Here is a 7,968-nt window from a genome sequence, read left to right on the forward strand (position 1 = left end):
AAAAATAACTTTCTTCTCATTTTTCTCAATCCCGGTTTTGTTTCCCAGAGGGAACAGTTGTTATCAGTTTCTTCTTCCAGATCAGTGGTTCCCTGCTCAGGGTGATTTTGCCCTCAGGGGATATAAGGCAGTGTCTGGGGACATGTTCGGATGTCACAACTGGGGAAGGGGTGCTATTGGCATCTAGTGGGACCAGGGATGCTGCTAAACACCCTACAATGCCAGGACGGTGCCCCCTCCGTCCCCCCATAAAGAATGATCTGGTCCAAGATGTGACTCCTGCTGGGGTTGGAAAAACCTGCTTTAGACATTATCTATGCATTTCTAGATTCTCCCTTGCTTTTTTTTTTTTTTTTTGCCTTTATTTTTTAACACACATGAGATTTTGATAAATCAATTTGAAAGCAGTGACTCTTAACTTGTACGCGATCAGGGATCCCTTTGAGAATCACATAAACACTATGGACCCCCAGAAAACAATACCCACATATACAACATTTGGTACATAATTGCAGGGGCTTCACAGGCACCAAACGAGCCCTGCCAGAACTCCTGGGATGTGTGATTTTTGAATCACAGTCCTAGAGCATCCCATCCAGAGGGAGATCACTAACTGCACCCCTCAATCCCTTTTTAGACAAGAGGATGAGGGGCAGAGAGAACAGTGTTTTGGTTCTGGGTCCTTTAGGGAGGGAAGGCAAAGAAAAGATTGGAACTCAGGCCACCTGACTCCCCAGGGCTGGAATATTTCCACTTCACCCTAAATGAGGGCGTTTTAGAAACGCTGATCTTCCCTTCCTGGTACAGCGGGAAAACACGCCACCAGCACTCTGTTCCTCTTGAGAAAACACAAAGGCCCCAGCTGTTGTTGATGAGAAACACTCAGGCACCTGGGAAAAAGCACATTCAGGATGTGAGGCGGGGAGAGGGGTTGGGCAGGGACTGCTGGGGGGTAAGGACCCTGGAATATGTATCCATTCATTCCCTGAGTCACTCATTCATTCCTTCATCCATCCATCCACCCATTCATTCATTCAGCGCCTGTGAACTGCCACTTCCTCTCTACCAGGGCTGGGCTCTGGGGGACGCCAGAGGGAACCAGACCCGTGCCTGCCCTGACCAGCTCCTGCTCTGCTGGGGGAGAGCGACTGACGTGCTGATCACAATGCTGGGTGACTGTGCTCTAATGGGAACACTATAGGGCATGGTGGAAGCACAGCTGTAACCTCTGATGCAAGGAGGTCAGGGAAGGCTTCCTGGAGGAAGAAGCATGTAAGTTGACTCTTCAAGAGCAGATAGAGGGTCTGTCATATGGATGAGAGACAGAAGGGGAGTCCAGGAAGGGGAGCCCACGGAGAAACCTCAAAAGCATGAAGGAGCTGGGCATAGTAGGGAAAAACAACCCCAGTTTGCAGGAGGTGGCAGCGAGTTCCCTGGTGGTCCAGTGGTTACGACTCTGTGCTTTCACTGCTGAGGGCGCTGGTTCAATCCCTGGTCAGAGAACGAAGACCTCAGGAACAGAGATCCCACAAGCCTTGCAGCATGGCCAATAAAATAAAAAGACTACTTTGCGGGAGGCAGCAGTGGGGATGGGACAGTAAGACGGGACTGGTGACCGTGGCAGAAGGACACAGTGAGGAGCTTCGATTTCTCTCCTGAGGGCAATAGGGAGCCACAGGAGAATTTTGAGCAGAGGAAGGACAAGAGCAGCTCTGAATGTTAGAAAGGGGCCAAGTGAAACCTGGACTGGAGGGAGACCAGTGGTGTGCGCTGGTGGCACAGTCCAAACAAGAGCAGGACGGCGAGGAGGAAACGGATGTGAAAGGGATCCCAGAGGGAGACGGGTCCACACGTGGGGACTGGCTGGTTGTCAGGAGTGGGGGAGAGGAAGGCATTGAGGAGGCATTGATGCAGTATAGCCTGCGTGGCCCGTGTGAGCTTCATGGGGCTGTGTGGTTTACAGGGCGTGTTAGTTACCTACTGCCGTGTAAATGAATTCCTACAAACACAGGGGCTTAAAACAACACGTATTTACTATCTCACAATTTGCCGTGGATCAGGAATCCAGTACAGGGCAACGGGGTCTTACAAGGCTGAAACCAGGACGTCAGCTAGCTGGGTCCTCATCTAGAGGTTCAGTGAGGAAGAGATCCGTTTCCACACTCCCTTAGGTTGAGTAGAATTCATTTCCTGTGATTGTATGACTGAAGTCTCTGTGTTTTGCTAGCAGTTCCCACCCTTTGGTCTTGGCCATGTGGCTCTTTCTACAATGGGGGCAATTTGCTTCTTCAGGACAGCCAGAGAATCTCTTGCTGTGAATCTCTCTAACTTCTTGACCCTTTTCAAATTGAAGTATAGCTGATTTACAATGTTATGTTAGTTTCTGGTGTACAGCAAAGTGATTCAGATATATATATTGTTTTTCACATTGTTTTCTATTATAGGTTATTACAAGATATTGAACATATTTCCCTATATATACAGTTGGACCTTGTTGTTTATATATTTCATACATGGTAGTGTGTATCTGTTAATCCCAAACTCCTAATTTATCCCTTCCCCCACCTTTCCCCTTTAGTAACCATGTTTGTTTTCTATGTCCATGAGTCTATTTCTGTTTTGTGAATAAGTTCATTTGTATTATTTTTTTAGGTTCCACATATAAGTGCTCTCATACGATATTTGTCTTTCTCTGTCTGACTTACTTCACTTAGTATGATAATCTCTAGGTCCATCCATGTTGCTGCAAATCGCAGTGTTTCATTCTTTCTTATGGCTGAGTAATATTCCATTGAATATATATACCACATCTTTTTTATCCATTCATCTGTCAGTGAACATTTAGCTTGCTTCCATGTCTTGGCTATTGTAAATAGTGCTGAAATGAACATTCAAGTGCACGTATCCTTTCAGACTATGTTTTTCTCCAGATATGTGCCCAGGAGTGGGATTGCTGGATCACACAGTAGCTCTGTTTTTAGTTTTTCAAGGAACGTCCATAATGGTTGTACCAGTTTACATTCCAACCAACAGTGTAGGAGGGTTCCCTTTTCTCTACATCCTCTCCAGCATTTATTATTTGTAGGCTTTCCATTCTGACTGGTGTGAGGTGACTCTTGACCCTTTTAAAAGAGATCACCTGATTAGGTCAGGCCCACCCAGGATATCCTTCCTTTTGACTAACTTCGAGTCAACTGATTGGGGACCTTCATTACACATGCACAATTCCTACACCTTGCACATGATGTAATCTAATCATGGGGGTGGCACCCCATCCTATTCTGTAGTCTTGCCTTCATTCAAGGGGAGGGGATTGCACCAGGAGGTGGGAATATTGGGGGTCATTTTGGAGTTCTGCCTACCTCATGGGTTCAGGGGAAATGAGGGTGGAGGACCTCCTCAAGGTTAGGAGCTTAGCAGGCTTACCTCTGCGTCTACAGCCTCTAGGTCTCCAGGTTAATCCCCTGGGAGACCTCAGCTAGTGTGAGATGAATTCATGAGGAAATTTAGAAATGAGAGCTGGAAGGGTCCATAACCTGCATCTTCTGGGACACCCTTTCAAAGAGTCTTTCCCTGAGCTGAAGGGTTGTTCAGTGGGTCTAATATTTCTACCTTGCAGAGTGAAGTCCAGAGATGCTACCTCATTTCTCAAAAGGATAAACATGTGATCCAGACATTCCACTCCTAGGTATACATCCAAGAGGTGTGAGAACATATGTTCCTACAAAAATGTGTACACAAATGTTCACAGCAGCATTACTCATAGTAGCCAAATCTGGAAATAACCCAAATAGCCAACAGATAAATGTGGTATATCTATACAGCAGAATATTATCCTGCAATAAAAGGAAATGAAGTATTGATTAATGCTACAACATGAATGAAACTTGAAAACATTATACTAAGTGAAAGAAGCCACAAATGAACATATATTGTATGATCCCATTTATATGACATGTCTAGAATTGGCAAATCTATACAGACAGAAAGTAGATTAGTGATTGCCTAGTGCTGGGTGGGGTGTTTGTGGAGACTGGGGGTGACTGGCTGAGAGGTGCACGATAACTCCTTGGGCTAATGAGAAGGTTCTAAAATGGATCTAAGGTGGTTGCTTGCACTCTTTTATGATTATAGTTAAAAGCCTTTGAATTGTACACTTTAAGTGGGGGAATTGCATGGTATGTGGGTTCTGTCTCAATAAAACGACTAAAAAAGAGAGAGAGAAGATATGCCATTTAAAAGAAGAAATCATAAGTTTATTACTTAATGACACACAATCAACCAATAGAAAAACTAAAAATACATAGGGAAGAAATATGAGCTCTCCATGAGTTACATTCTTATCTATCAGAGAGAAGAAACGGTGATGTGCAATGTTGACACATCTAGAAGATAATTATTATTTAGGGATGTAAAGGCAAGTAAGAGAAGAAACAGCTAAAAATGTTGAAAGACTTCCAATAAGGAGCAGGATTTGAGGTGGAACAGACTGAATTCTTTTTGTTACAATCCTTGGCTACGAGCATCTAGTGAGTGGAGTGCCTGGGTGCTGCTGGACACCCTGCAATGCACAGGACAGCTCCCTCCGCCCCCCCCCCCCCCCCCCCCAGCAGAGACTTATCCAGCCCAAACGTCAATAGTTCCGAGGTTTAGAAACCCTGGCTTATTTTATCTTCTTCTTGTTGTTTTCACCCTCTCAAAGTATCTGCTTTTGTTGTTGTTTATTTATAGCTTCCCCATTTAGGATGTAAACACTCCCTCTCCCCACCAAAGAACAGAGGAGCCGTGAAAATAGCACAGCTTCTGGAATCTGAAGACTTGACTCAGATTTCCATTGTTAGCACTTCTTATTTGCAGGATGTGCTTACCTCTCTCAGCCTCGGTCTTCCCATCTTTAAAATGGGGCTAATAGGAGAACCCGGAAGACCTAGTCCATGCCTGCAAATCGCTTAGAGACTGTAACCTTCAGCACTCAGTTCATATCAGTTACCATTATTGTCTGTGGCTGTATCCTTCTTGCTGGCCGAAGAAGGGAGGCTAAACAAGTGTTTCTCAAGCAAATGAATTCCAGGCCCCTTCCCTAGAGGATGGTGTTTCTTTGATTCTAAAGCAAGGGTGTCAGGATGCTTCTCTAAACTCCTTTCCCCTCTGGGGCGTGATGAGAAGTAAGTAAACTGACCTAAAGAAATTCCAGTGGAAATCTGAGATGCTTCTCTGGGGGAGGTAATTGGTTGTGTGGGGAACTCAGGTTTTCTGTCTTCCCAGCCCCCAAAAGGGAGGAGCTGACACAGGAGCGGTTAAGTGGCTCTGAAACTCACCTATGCTAACTGGTCCTGGCAAATCCCCACAAAGAGGCTGCTTCATCTTGAGCGATTGCCTTTGTATTTCCCAGGTGATCGTAGGCAAATCACAGCACATCTCTGAGCCTCAGTATATTCATTTATAATATGGGAACCTCAGTGCCCACATTGCAAGGATTCTGCAAGAATTCCATGGGACAGCATGCAAACCCCCTAGCCCAAGCCTGGTTATGGCTAGCTTTTAGTTTTTGATCACATTTCTGTGAAGACACAGTCTTGAAATAACTGCTTGTGTAGAGCAGCATGCAAAGACCTTTTCTCACCGATGATCCTGTTTAATTGCAGGCTATTTTTGCGCCCATTATAACTGAGTCTAGAAGAGAGGAAATATTTTGCCCAAGGTCACACAGTGGCTACAGGCATCTCTGAGATTTGAACCCAAGACCAAACTTTCTGACTCTCATCTCAGATTTTCTACCTTGAGTTCTCCCGCCTTCTACCCACTGGCTAGTTCTAGAACTTGCAAATCCATTCTTCTCAAAACTGTTGCGTAGCCCACCGACCCCACCCCAGACAGACTTCTTTAAAACTTATTTCCACTCAAGCTTTGCACATCCTACTTTTCTTCTCACTCCCATCCTCATCTTGGGGACATCTAACTCGTTGGGGTGGGTAGGGGGTAAGAAGAAAAAAATTGTTGTTGAAACTCAAAAGGCTTGCTATCCATGGAAATTTAATATAATTTTATTTTCAGCGGCTCTTTGCCCTTGCCAGCTGGTGAGGGGGAATGGTGGGAAGACTCGGGGAGGTGGAGCTTTCCCTTGGATTTGGGGAAAGGGGAGAGCTCCTGGGGTCCTTTTTAAAAGGCCCTCCCCTCATTTCCGGCCGCTGCTGCCAGCCTTGGCTGGGCGCCTGGATCCTGTTGCTATGACGACAGGAAGAGGCGGTGGCGGCGGCAAGCGATGCTGTGGAGAGATGGAGGCTAGTGGGGGTGGGGGTGGTGGCTTTGAAATGGGGATGGGGGTAGGGAGCAGGGGCTGGGGATGCGGGTGGGGGAGGAGGCAGGGGTATCCTTCATCTCTGACTTCCTTCATGCATCTGAGCCTGTCCCCTCTCCTGTTTCTCTGCGGATTCCTTTTGATGCCTCCTCAGTCTCTACCTCTGTCTCTCGTTCCCTGGGTCCCTCTCTCTTCCAGTCTCAGTCTCTCCCCATCTGTCTCTCTCTTTGGGTCTCTCTCTTTCCTTCTGCACCTGCCTTTCTGTCTTCAGGCACCTTCTGCCACGCAGACCCCTCTCTCCTAAATTTCTTTCATTTTCTTTCTCTTCTCTCTCTCTCTCTAGCATTCTTCTCTCTAGTAAGACCTTTGCCCCATCCCCAATTTCTCTCCCACTTAATTTCTTTCCTTCTCTCCCTCCCTCGCTCCCCCATCCTCGCAGTCTCTCTCTGTCTGTCTCTCCCCATCTGTCTCTCCTCCCCCTCTCTGGATGACTCTCTCTCTGTCTCTTCTTCCCTTCTGTTACCCAGATCCTGACCCCCCCATCCTCTCCCTCACCCCAATCTTTCCCCATCCCCCATCTCTCCCCCAGTCTCTGAGTTTCTCTCTTTCTGTCTCTGCCTCTGTCCTCTTCTCTCTCCGGATATTTCTCTCTGTGTGTGTGTGTCTCCCTCTCCAACTTCCTTCTGCTACCAGCCGCTGCCTCCCCCAAATTTCTCCCTCCCCCATTTCTGTTTCCCGGACTCTGGGTCTCTCTCTTTCCGCTCTCCTGGCTCTGTCTCTCTCCCTCCCTCTCTGGGTCTCTCTCTTTCCCCCCAGCTTCCTCCTGCCACCCAGACCCTGCCCCCATCACTTCCCTTCCCCCCCATCCATCTCCTCTCCGTGGCTCCCCCATCCTCAGCGGTTCCCCTCCCCCTCCCTCCCTCCTCCTTCCCTCTCTCGTCCTCCAGCTCCGCACTTTACCCAGCGACACGAGAACCAAATTGTCTCCTCACCTTTTTTTTTTTTTTCCCATCCTGACCCCCGCTCCCTTGGGGCCCGAGCTCAGAGCTGCCCCTCAGCCTCCCCTCCCACCCCAACACCCCCATTCCCCGGACGCCTCCTCATCTCCACCCCCCCAACCAGGTCGGACGCCTGGGTCCCTCGCTTCTGGGGGAGGGGGAGCAGTGAGAATTGGGAGCCACAGGGTTTTTCTGGGGGGGTTGCCGACAGGGGGCTCAACGTCCCCTCCCCCGTGCATCGGAGAGTTGACCTATCGTTAACAGAGGTGAGAGAGATCTTTTTATTAATCGGAGGTGGGTGGATGTAAAATGAAGGCTCTGTGACCCCCCCTAATTCTAGAGGAAGAAGCTGGTCCCCTTCAGAGGGCGAGCGGATGGTGACCCCTCTCATATCCCGGAGCTTTCAAATCGGGGTTCCCCTGCTCCCTCCTTTGCTGCTGCTCACAAATGGACTGAAGGAAGAACCCCTAAAACCAAGCAGAGTCCCCCCCCAAATCGACAAAATGAAAAGATCTTCGAATCTTTATTTGATGGAAAATTTCCCTCGTTCGCCTCCTCTCTCCATCCTCTCCTTATTCCGGGTGGTCGGGGGCTCAGCAGGGGAAGGAGTACATCCTGGGGTCACAGGCTTACCCCAGGTGGAGGCAGAAATTTGCTAGGACAGTGGAGGTG

Source organism: Hippopotamus amphibius, chromosome 16 (assembly GCF_030028045.1).
Source record: "Hippopotamus amphibius kiboko isolate mHipAmp2 chromosome 16, mHipAmp2.hap2, whole genome shotgun sequence".
Taxonomy (NCBI): domain Eukaryota; kingdom Metazoa; phylum Chordata; class Mammalia; order Artiodactyla; family Hippopotamidae; genus Hippopotamus; species Hippopotamus amphibius.